The sequence below is a fragment of the Falco punctatus genome (assembly GCF_963210335.1).
Source record: "Falco punctatus genome assembly, chromosome: 2".
In the NCBI taxonomy this organism is placed as follows: Eukaryota; Metazoa; Chordata; class Aves; order Falconiformes; family Falconidae; genus Falco; species Falco punctatus.
In genome coordinates this window covers 45,798,667-45,811,097 of record NC_137581.1, presented here as the reverse complement: position 1 = coordinate 45,811,097, position 12,431 = coordinate 45,798,667, and the positions used below count along the sequence as shown (strand labels likewise).

Sequence of the window (12,431 nt, the reverse complement as noted above, 5' to 3'; positions counted from 1 at the left end):
AGGCAGCTGCTGTGGGCCCGCTGTGCTGGTGTGTCCCCGAGCTGTGGGGGGAGCTCACCTGGAGCTGCAGCAGCAGTTCACCTGGCCCATCCTACCGAGGCCAGGAGAAGTCTTCCGCGGGAATGGCGTGGGAGTGCGCCCAGCAGGCTCAAGCGAGGCTGCCAAGGGGGGTCCTGGTGCCGGCAGTGCTTGGCCCTGGGCTCTCCCCAGCAGCGCAGCGTGCTGGCACAGCGCCTCCCTGCAGGCACCGGGGCTGCTGCTGGGCCAGCACCAGGTCAACACATCGTGTCATTGTGGCCTCAGAGGAGCCACTGGGAGGTCGCAGGGGGGACAGGAGGTGGGGTGGGGAGAGGCACTGGGGGCCTCTCCCCAGTATGCCCAGGTCTCTCTTGTACTGGGGAGCCCAGAGCCGGGCAGAGCGCTGCAGGCCTGGTGTCACTGGCCCTGAGCAGAGGGGAAGGGCCACCTCCCTCCCACAGCAGGCAAGGCCTTGCCCAGCGCAGCCCAGGGCACGCTCACTCGCCGCCTTTGGGCACGGGCAGCGCGCTGGCTCCTGGTTTTTCCACCAGGACGCCCAGGGCCTTTTCTGCCACACTGCTTTCCAGCAGCTTTGCCAAGCTGCTTTTGGTCACGAGGATGCGTGGACGTGTCCCGGGATGCTTTGTGCCCGTACCAGTGCCATCCGCAGTCAGTCCCACCCTCTCTCTGCGGGTCTCCCTGTGCCGCTGCTGTGAGGGTGACAAGGGCACGTTTCCTCCAGCCAAAGCAGTGGTCCGAGCTGAAAGGCTCTCTCTTGTTAGGGGACAGGGGGGAGGAAGATGCACCCTGGTGACAGAGTTGCCACAGAACTCCTCCATCTTTTTTTTCCTTAACTCCAACTTAGGCCTGTGTTCATCCACATGTAGGAAATGTGTGCAGACTTGTTTATTCTGAAGCGTAGATTTAAAATCCACTTTAGCTTCAGTGGAGTTTAGGCCTGAGCTTACAGAAGGTTGCTTTTGTGAAAAGCAGATTCCAAAGACTTCCTGGAATAATGCATGCTTATAAAGTATTAAGGTACACCAGGGTATAAGAATGAAAAACAGAGAGGTATGCTGGAGTCGCAAAACTGAACCGGCCTGGAAACCAGGCATGTTTTTATAGCGGATGTTAGTTCTGGCCTGTTTCTATTGAGAATGTTGCTACCAGGACAGGTAGGATAAGTTAATATAAACCTAATAATGTTATAATTTAGCCATTCCAAGGTTAAATGTTCTATATGTGAAGCATATGAAGAAAGCGCTGGTAAATCCACCAGTGTTATGACTATTGACTGGTGACCCATGTTACAATACCTACAACCACAATGGCTAACAAGCCTCAAACGCATTAAGAACATGAGAATGCTGGTTCTGGGTCAAAGGGTCTGTGCTTTTTCTAGTGCTTTCTTTGCCACTGCCCAGCACTCAGCTGGCATATTCGTGGCCACACTGAGGACCAGTCCAGACTCTTGCTTTCCAGGGAGCCAATCACTACACATATGGGAGAGAAACAATAGACAAGACTTAGTTCTTCATATTCTTTCTATCGTTTTACTAGAGAATCTAAAGTTTGATATATCTTATTTTGTTTATATTTACACGGTACTTCACTGGGTCCAGACTAAAGGGCAATTCTCTACCTGACTGCCGCAAAAATTGGTCTGAGCCCTCAGTTAGTAACCAGCCATCGGTTAAATTTGTTTTTGAAATACAGCAAACTGTGGTGGAATAAGAAACTAAGAGAGTTAGGGGCATTGGTTGTATTTTCTGGAAGGAGGTGGTAAATTTTCTAGGTAAATTTTTTAATAGTGTTAGCATGAAAATCGTGTAAGAGTGGCACATGAAAGCTGAGTGTCTTTGTTCAGCTGAAGTAGTTGAGGATGCACTGGGGTTGTTGCTAAGGTAGAGCAATAGCAGCTACTGCTCTAGGCAAATGGCTTTATAGAATTAGAAGCCATTATGTCTTAAGTGACACATTTAGAAAATGTCTCTACATGAATAATTAGCTCACACAGCAAAGCTGCAGCTACCTGATAGCACAATATTTTTCCTGGTTTGGAGGGGTTCGTCACTGATACTTTATTCCCTTTATGACAAATAGGCAGCAAATGAAGGTGTTTTCATATATTGGAACAATCTGCATGTTTACATTTTTTTACAGCTGTTGCAAAGATGTAATTGAAACCCTGAAGAGCTTTTGCTCTTTATACTACTGAAAACCACGCTAAAGAGCTTTTTGCAAATTTCCAGTTTGGAGAATTGCAGAGTCATTATTCAAGTGTTTATGTGAGAGAAAAAAAATATCTTCCTTTAGAGAAAATATTTTGCTGCAATTTTTATTTTTATCTCTTCTATTTCATCTACCTTTTCTCCAGCTCAGAAAGGTCTACTTCTTTAGAAATTGTTCTTGTCTGATATGGCAGAATATCTCTGTGTAGTAGCTGAAAAGGAACTGGACCTGTCCTTTATCTCACTAAATTCTCATTTCCATAATGTATGCAGTTTTCCTTTACTCATCAAAAAAAGTTACAAAATCCCATACATCTGCTGGGATCATATATCAATCTGAGTGTGTACGGCCCAGCATTACTTTTTGCAACTGAGCTAAAATTCTGTGCCAAATTGTATCATAACCCAGGAATGAAAATAATAGGGATGACTTAGTTCGCATATATTCTCTGCAGATTGTTACGACCAACTGCAAGTAAGTAAGAAAAATACAGGTAGTTGATATTTCTAATTAAATCTTTGACATCTCAAGAAGTCATTTTAATATTAGATTTATTCTCATTATGCTTTCTGCATGGAAGACCAGAAGAATCTATGTTTTTAACAGAATTTATGCAGGAAAGCATTGGCAAAAAATACCAGAGTACTTTTAATGTTTGTTCCTATATCAGACATGCTGAGATAAGGCTTAAAAGCCCACCAGTGAATTCACATTTGCCTCAGTGTTGTTAGCAAAAGCTGTAATTATCTGTATTTTTTGAAAATGCTTAAAATGAAACACAACCTAACTCTCAGTTTTAGAACAATGTAGTACAGCAAAGACATTATCATCTATTTTTTCATTATAAGATACGAGTGCGTAACCAGGAAGAACACTAACACAATTATTTCTTAGTAAACCTTTACAGTATATAACCATTTAGTGGTTTTATATAAAATCAGAACTTACTCTGACTTTATCACAGCAGAACACTCTTGTTGTATAGGTAGACAAAGAGCTTGACTTTCTGGGATATTTTCATTCTCACAGTTCTGTTTCCTTTCATTGTCACTACCCAGTGATTTTTGTGGGAGATTAGGGTTAGCATAATTGCTTTCCCTTTCACTCTTGACAGTATTAGTAAGGCTAGCATTTCCAGCAGGGTCCCTTGGGCCTTACTGCTGCTGAATAATGCATGTCAGAGCTCTGTACCCCAGAGCAAGTTTTACCCACACATATTGCAGGGCTTGGCAAAGTGAAGGATGATCCCAACTGAGGCTGAGCTTCCACTGGGCTAGAAGTAGGCAAGGCTGGCAATGACCTAATTAGGAGCCATGGGACTAAGAGGGACCATAGAGTTTACATGACCATAGCTAGCCCTTGGTTAAAGATATCCAGGATTTTTGCTTGGATATATTTTATTGAAAGATTAAAGCAGCCACTGACACCTTTCAATTTTTCATCTGACCGCATCTTTTACAATTTTCTAGGTTGGTTTTTTTGGTTTTTTTTTTTGTTTTGTTTTGTTTTTTTTTTTTTTTTTTTTTTTTTTTACAGCTGAAACCTAACAGCTGAGGAGAAACTTGCAAATGTGTTGTGACAGGGAAGGGCATACTGCCCTTTTTACCTTCTGAAATCTTAAGTACTTAACTGTTCAATTGTATACACAATTCAGGGGGAAAGCAAATGGGAAGAAACATGAGTAGAGCGAGGGGTTTCTGGCTCAGAACAAGTATGCTAGGTCAGGTAAAAGGTTCATCTAGCTCAGTAGTGTCTTTCTGGAAGTGATCAATAGGGAAGTTTAGGGAAGAAATGGAGAAGTAAAGGAAGAATGCAAAGGCACATAAATGTAAAGCAAACGTAATGTATTTCCTGCTCCCATTCCTAGATTCTAAACCAGAAATGATGTCTTTGTATCTAATGACGCTTGGTGGATTTCTAGTCCATGACTTTATGTAGTTACTTTTCAAACACCTGAGAACTTTTGATATCTCCAACATCTAGCAGCAGTGAATTCCAAGGTTTAGGTATATCATGCTAAGAAGCTTCATTCCCCTTTTTGCTTTCAACCTGCCACATAATTTTATTTCATGATGACTAGCTCTTGTATAGGAATAGAATAACGATTCCTCATTCACCTTCTCCCTGCCATGACTTTTTTTAGCCCTTTGTCATATTGTCCCTTCAGTCATCACTTTCCTAGAGTAAAGAGCCCTTGCCTTGGTTGGTGACTCCAGGTCATTCCCAGCCTCTGATCAGTCTTCCGCTATTTTTGTCTTCAGTATGGTTTCTTCTGTTCTCTTTGTAGCTTGTAGAGCTCATAAATGTAGCTACATTGATTCCTTCATACACCTTCCTGCAGTTTAGGGTCTGGAAGTGGGAAGCTGAACTGGATCAGACCAAAGGTCTATTTACTGTGTTGTCCAGAATATCCATTAGGAGGTACTAGGGAAGCATGTAAGACTAGACTGTTCTTCAGGAACATTTGCACTTTAAACCCCAGGTTCGTGCACTGCAAGTTGGTATTTTTGTTCCTTTTTTAAATGGTGCAAGATTTAGACTTGTCCAAAAGGTAGTTTTTAACCCTCCCCTGCCCCGGCTTTGACCCTTACTGTCCAGTAGTTAAGTAAAAAGGTCACTTAGTCTGTTGATTGCATATTCTGTTTCTTGGGAATCTGAAAAATATGAAGAGATTTCCCTGTTAAGAGAGATTGCCTGACATTATAAAAAGTTCTGAAAAGTAGACAAGCCCAGAGTAATCATTCACAGCTATTCATTTAAAGGATAAAATTTTTATATTCACTCTGAAAAGCAATTTTCTGGAAAAAAGACTTTTGAAATCTGTAGCTGGCCCTGCTCCATATTTGTTCTGCAGTAACAAATAAATACAAAATTGCTGCAGAATGCAATTAACATAACAGATCCTGAACTGATGACTGTTAAATATTTGGTGAAGCCCAGTTTTGGGCATTTTAATAGTCTGGGCAAACTGACAAGTGTCCACCCCCTATAGACCTTCTATTAAACTCATAAACCTTTACAGATTAACATTTTGATGACCTAAAAACCTGATCATATGTACATTTAATGACTGTATAAAGCAATGAATCACTTAAAATGCAATTTAAAACTGCTGCTTCAGCATGGATCTTTTAAGTCGGTTGGAAATAATTAACTTCAGGATGATTTATTGAAAAGATTAATCTTTCGCTTAGGGCTGGAGTAATGCACATGACCTCTTCTGAAGAATATTTCTCACTACAGTTTTAATGGATACAGGATGAGCTAAGATGTTACTTGCTTTTGCTACCACCCAATAGATGTTCTGTCTCAGTACTTCTTTATGCATGTAATTTATTTTCACTGGCACATATCTAATTAGCCACTATCACATTTTGAATGTTATCTTTCTTGATGCAAGGGTTTTATAAAAGGCAAGCCCTGAAGAATCTCACAGATCAGATATTTCCATCTTTCACAGCACACATCAGCATAATACCAAACCATAAATTGTTGGTTGTCAAATTTCCTGTTGAAATTGTAAAGCCACAGGAGGTTAAGTATGCATGTAAGGTCCTATTGATTTCCAATCAACAAAGATGACTACAATCTATGGATACTGTAGGCATAATATTCTCATTTCTCTGGGAAACAACTATTTGACTGAATTGAATGTGTTTATAATCATAAATTCGAATCTACATAATGCAAAGGATGCTCTTTGTTTCAGTTTTTGACATCGCAACTTTTGGTACATGAATAGGCCTAATTTTTCTGTCCATCAGTAGAATACAGTTTCTTTATATATCTAGCCCCCCCAAACCCCCAAAATCTGAGAAATTCTGTGTGCATGTTTCTCCTCTCTGTGAGTTCTCCCCAGCACAGCTAACTCCCACTTCTACTTAGAAAAGCAGACTGCCTTTCTCACATCATGATCTCTGACTTCTTGTGGGTTTCAGCCAGTCTGAGCATAATCCTTAGATTGTTGAAAGCATATTCATCTCCAGTTCTCCCTGGAACCAGCTTTTAGCCTTATAAATACTAAGCTGTGTCATGCCGGAAAGAACCAAGCATTTCATTTCCTACATAATTCTTTTGAGGATCCAAGTTGTTTTATATTGTTTGATTTCATGTTCCCATTATCAGCCTCCTTGCATTTCATTCCCAGTGTACAGGAAGAACAGCAAACTAAGGCAGACAAGCTAGCTGCAGAAAAATATCATCAGTTATGCATGACAGTCCCTTCCTTAGAAAACACTTGAGCTTGAGGAACCCTCTGTTTTCCTTCCATGTCACACATATGTCTCACATAATACATGTCAGATAACTACTTTCACTATAGCTGGTATCTTTGCTTAGACTTAACAAGAGGGAATTTCTGGAATGTCAGCTAGCAGGATTCCTTCCTGAAGGGTCCCTTGCTGTTGCACTTATTTTCAGTATCTTCTGTCACAGATGTAAAAAAGTACCTTGAGCCTTTCTGTTATTAGGAGCTGGCATGACAAAGTAACAGCAAAATGATTGAATGAATTAACCAGAATAGCTTTCTGCTGGAGTGAAGCTGAGCTGTCTACACACTATGATGCATGTGCTGTTAAGCTTCTTTTGCTTGCTCTACTACATTAGCACTGCTACAGTTTTATGTGTGCCTCCTCACTGCTTCCTTTTGCTCACAATGCATTCTGTCACCTACAAGACCATATCTGATCTCTTACTAGACAAAAAATCTGGGCACTCAGCACATACAGAGCCTGATGGCAGAACAGAAGCTGAGGAACTTGCAGCGCATGCTCTAACTTGGGAATACCAGTCTGTGTATAAACAACTTCCAGCTTAATAATCCTACTTTTCATTAATATTTTTTTTTTCCTCTCTTTATCAACCAGCAAAGTCTGGCTGACACAGGAAGGAGCAATCTTGTGGTAATGAGATTTCAAAAGACAAGTTAAATTTGTTCCTGCAGAAAAGGAAGGACATGAGAAGTAGGAAGTGCTGAGAACAACAAATAGGATTATGAGAAATTTACAGGCTCTAACAAGTTCTTCTGACACCAGAAGGGCCCCCTTTGCACAACCTCCAAGTCTAGGCTAGCACAGCAAACCAGGGTGTGACAGAGCTTCTCAATGAGTGCCTGTCTTTTTATGCAAGAAGCTGTTTTTCTCAGATGGTCTAGAAGCCTGGAAGGGAAATTTCCACCCTCAATTTAGTTACTCTCAGAGATGATTATGGCTTTTGCTGTTGGCAAATCCAGCCATCTCAATTTCTAGAGCTACAAGGTCCATGAACAAGGACTTATTCTCAGTACTGCCGATGACTTTTGTGTTGACTATGGATGTGTAGCTTTTGGCGTTTCCCCTCATTTCCTCTTCTGCCTTCAGAAATTTATTTTAAGCTAGGGAAGTTACTTTTCCTTGTTTCCTCTGTTGTCAGTACAGTAAAACAGTCACTGTCAGGGTGACACGGAGCACCTTCCCTTAGGCTCTTGCTTTCAGTCTCTACTGTCTCTTCAGGGGTTACAAGGGAATCCTGAGGTGAGTCTCCCAAGCAAAATTAGCATCATGAGGACCCCAGGGGCTTTGACTGGGCCTATCTGAAAAACAAAGGTAGTATTTAACCCTGCTTATAAGGAACTTGAAAGGCTGCAGATAAGGAGAACCAAACTGATGTAATAATCACCTCCTACCCAGAGTGGTAGCAGCTCTCTCCTCATATAGTCTCTGCCTTCGCACACAAATGAGCACGCTCACTGCAGAACTAGCCCTCCATATAGCCATGTAATTTTGTTAATGCTGCTTGCATCACAACAACTGGTCTAGGATTGGAGTCACTGGTTAAGAGATTTGCAGAATGACAGAATGGTTGAAGTTGGCAGACACCTTTGGAGACCATCTGCTCCAACCCCATGCTCAAAGCAAGGTCACCTAAAACTGGTTGTCCAGGACCATGTCCAGATGGCTTTTGAATATCTCCAAGGATGGAGGCTCTCCAACCTTTCTGGGCAGCTTATTGCAGTTTTCAACCACCCTCACAGTAAAAAAAGTGTTATGCTCAGACAAAATTTCATATGTTTCCGTTTATACCCATGTGTTTCAATGAATTCATGCCCAAATTGGTGGTTTTACTTATAACGTAGGATTCATTTCACCTACAGACTGATTCAACTGATGAAGAGGCAATGTCTATATAGCTGAATAAAAAAGGGCCAGGTACAGACTGAGTTGCATCTATACAGTGTGGAACCAGCTCCTGCTGTGCCTGGTGTGTCTGAATGTGAGTTGGAAAGGTCCCAAGCAGACCCAGGGAATGAGGTGAGGGGTAAGCTGTGTGGGTGGTCAAGGGTGCTTGGGCTTGCTCTCTAGTGCTCTGTTGGCTGCCACATAGCTGCACCCTGTAAGGAGTAGCAATAATTTCCCCCTAGAGATGCCTGAAAGATTAGTTACACCCATAGCGCTTAATCTTTATCGTGCAGAGGACTTTGTGTCATTAATGTAGTGTTCCCTTGGCTCCAGAGTATATAGTTTCTAATGAGGACATGGAGAGATTTAAAACACACACACTCCATATATTACGGGATAAATACTGAGAATTAGCTGGTCCAATCTACCATATGTCAGATAAATGTTTTAGACTCTTATAGAACATTTAAATAATTTTAACTTATTTAATAAGTTTAAACTTATTAAGCAAACAACTTAGTTTATGTATAACATGGATAAAAATATGTACCATTCTTTCAGGTCAAAATTTGGTCAGAAACTCCTGTTGCATTCTGCATTATTTTCTTTTCATAGGTACTTTCAGGCAGAGGTCAGGTATTTGAATTGTTTCATAGATGGTGCAAGAGGGTCAACAACTTCTTTTTGTCGTCTGGGAGACATTTATTTCTTCTCTTAGATGTCACTAATTTATACACATCCTTCATGTATTACAGGTATGCTTTCACTTATGACCTCTCCACTGTCAGCCTTAGAAGTGGTATCATTGCTATCCTCCAGCCTAATGTTCCAGTATTGGTATGTATGTACTAAAAAAATAATTCCATCTTTTATAGTACTGCATTGTGACTGATCCAGGGACCTGTAGGTAATCTGTGTCAGGAACAGGAAACCAACCACATTTCCTTAATGTCAGTTCAGTGGTTTACTCACTAAGAATCACTGGAAAATAAATTAATGCCATCTGAAATCCGAGGAAGTTTTCTAGTGACTTCAGGGGCTTTAAAGCCAGGAGTTACTTCATTTTTTGGCATTATGTCTATATAGTTGAGTTCAGACCAAGCGTTTTTTTTCCACTACAGAAACTGCCTCAAGGCACAGTGGTTGTTTGTCAGCTCTTCCTTTGCTTGTGTACGCTAGTCTGACTAACATATTAGTCTTCTTCATTTTTTTGGTATTATAACAGTAAATACAAAGCTTTGGGGACTTAATAGGAAAAGTTTAGGACGTTCTTTTACATGGAGATGGGAGAAGAAATGAGTTTTGCAAACCCTCATATAAAGAATATATCAATACCATTATCTTTAATAGGGAACTAATCTATCAGTCTCCAACACTGGAAACAAATTTCTTTTACCTTCATTTCTGCTTTCCTACAGATATCACTAGTGATAACATAGTTTAGAAATAAAGCAATGGAACATTATTTACTTCCACAATGGTTCTAGCTTGTTGTTTTTATTTTCTCTTAAAAATTTCTCCCCAGTTCTGCTTTCCCAAAGGAAGGATAGAGGGTGGAAACCCACTTATCTAGCTCCAGCACATGTGTCTTCATCCTAGGTGCCTGGTGATTCCCCCAGTGTCTCTCTGTATGCATAGATAAATAAATAAATAAATAGATGGATACATAAATAAATATTTAAAAACTAGGAAATAAATTCCCTTCCTAGCTCTACAAGAAAGGATGAGTGCTTTTGAAGGCACCCCCTCCCAGAGGGTAGAGGATCCCCCTTTCCCTCTCCAGAGGGAGATCCGCTCCAACTAAAATATTTTTTTTAAATCATCAATGTCAATAACTAAGTGCTTAGTTTTGGTGAATTGAAGCTCTTTTTGGACAACTTCAGAAGCACCTTCTTCTCTCTATTGCTGATTTACTTACTTGAGAAAGTGTCATAGTTTAACCCTAGCCAGTGACTAAGTACCACACAGACAGTTGCTCACTCCCCACAACCCCCCCTGGTGGGACAAGCAAATTGGAAAAAGGTAAAAGTCATGATTTCAGATAAAAAGTTTAATAATTGAAATAAAGTAGAAAATAATAATAGTAATAACAACAAAAATAATTGTGGTGAAGAGGAATAAAACCCAAGAAAAAAAAATAAGCGATGCACAACACAGTTGCTCACCACCTGCTGACTGATGCCCAGCCAGTCCCCGAGCAGTGATCAACAACCCTCAGCCAGCTCCCCCAGTTTATACACTGAGCATGCTGTTCTATGGTATGGAATATCCCTTTGGCTAGTTTTGGCCAGCTGTCTTGGCTCTGCTCCCTCCCAGCTTTTTGTGCACCTGCTCACTGGCAGAGCCATGGGGAACTGGAAAGTCCTTGACTGAGAGTAAGCGCTACTTAGCAACAACTAAAGCATCAGTGTGTTATCAACATTATTCTTGTACTAAATGCAAAACACAGCACTGTACCAGCTATTAAGAAGAAAACATATCCCAGTTGAAACCAGGACAGGGAGACTAATCCAACAGGTATACTTAACCATTAGACACAACCTAATCCACAAATATCAAATAAAACAAAGGCAGAATTCTTTTCATATGAGATAGCTCCTTTATTTTTGTATCTGTATGTGGTATGACAAATTATATTTATCACATACTTTTGACCATCTGTACTAAAATCTCCTTGGCATTTCCAACATATCTTATAATTGTTTCAAAATTTCATTCTTTTCAGGCTATAAGACCAGATCAGGCACCAAGCAGTTGGGTAATGCTGGAGGGTATAAGATCAAATCTTTCTCATGTGCATCAGAGATAAAACTCTGAGAACAGCATACAATAGTCAGAAAGAATGGAAGAAAATGCTTGATGCTATCATTTTTAATAATAGCCAGACAGCAAGATTTTGCAATGATACATTACCTGAGGTTAACCATCCCTGGACAGTGTTAAAATATTTCTTCATTCTGTACTGTGTGTGCTACCTGTGTACAGAATGCTTGCATTATCTATGATACTGGAAATGTGTTTGGGGAGCATTAAGTTTTTTAGTGGGCATTAAATAAATGTATTGTATTATGTTTAAGCCATAACTCAAGAAAAGGAAAGGTTACTCAGGTGCTTAGGACTGTCAGTAGGGATGAGAACTTTTCTCATCAGTGCAAGAGAAGTACGGTAGCTGAAGGAATCTAGTCTCAAGAGTTAGGGTACAATTCTGGGAGCTTTACAACAACAGCAAGGAGCTGGACATGCTACAGGTGTTTCAAATCATATATTGTGTGATAACACCACTTTTCAGCACTTTCAGAGCCATTTAATAATGGCTCAAAATAAAGGAGTGTTCTGCGCTCATGATTAAACTCAGCTTCATGAAAGAGACTAAAAGGTCTAACCAGTACTTATTCTGTGTGACAAAGGGAAAAGGAGAGGCCTCATAAACAGTAATGAAGGACTTATTACCTATCTGATGTAAGGACAACAATTTCACAGCCGTTACTTCCCCTGACAATAGAACCAGGGGCTGCTCCGTAAGGAAAAGCCACCCTCATTCCAATAACATATAAGTGGCTTTGTAAGTTCCACTGCATTCTCACAGTGCACTCTTCTCGCACATGCAATGAAGATAGTCTTTATAAATCTTTCAGCCCCTCAGTAATCATTCTGATAAACCCTAACCCTGCAATGTGGCCCTTAGAATATCATAAATCAATGACAGGGACACCAAGGGTTTGTGACCCAGCAGTTTAAAGTTCATATATAGTCTTTGAAACTGAAGAATGATGCACCGCACAAGGTATTAGTGCAATTAAAGGAAGAAGGTTCTTACTGATGGAACACATGTTTAGCTAACTTAGTTAAGTCTAAGCTAACTTAACTGCAAAGTTCTTATAAATTCCCACTGGCACCTGCAAGGAGAGTTTTCTCTCTGTTCTGTACAGAAGGAGCCATTTTAGGCGGGAGCGCTCTATTATTTTAGCACTAAGCTAATGTTTACATTACTGAAACAAGTGCATGTACCAGTTATTTACTGTCGAG

At 40.5% G+C, this 12,431-nt stretch overlaps 1 long non-coding RNA gene across 1 annotated transcript in view; it reads left to right on the top strand.

Annotated features, from left to right (window-relative positions):
- Positions 1-201: 201 nt before the first annotated feature.
- The window catches only part of LOC308058532, a 34,739-nt gene continuing 22,509 nt past the window's right edge, over positions 202-12,431 (top strand). The window contains exon 1 of the long non-coding RNA XR_013925863.1: positions 202-9,242. This is a non-coding gene — a long non-coding RNA (uncharacterized lncRNA). The remainder of the gene's footprint in view (positions 9,243-12,431) is intronic.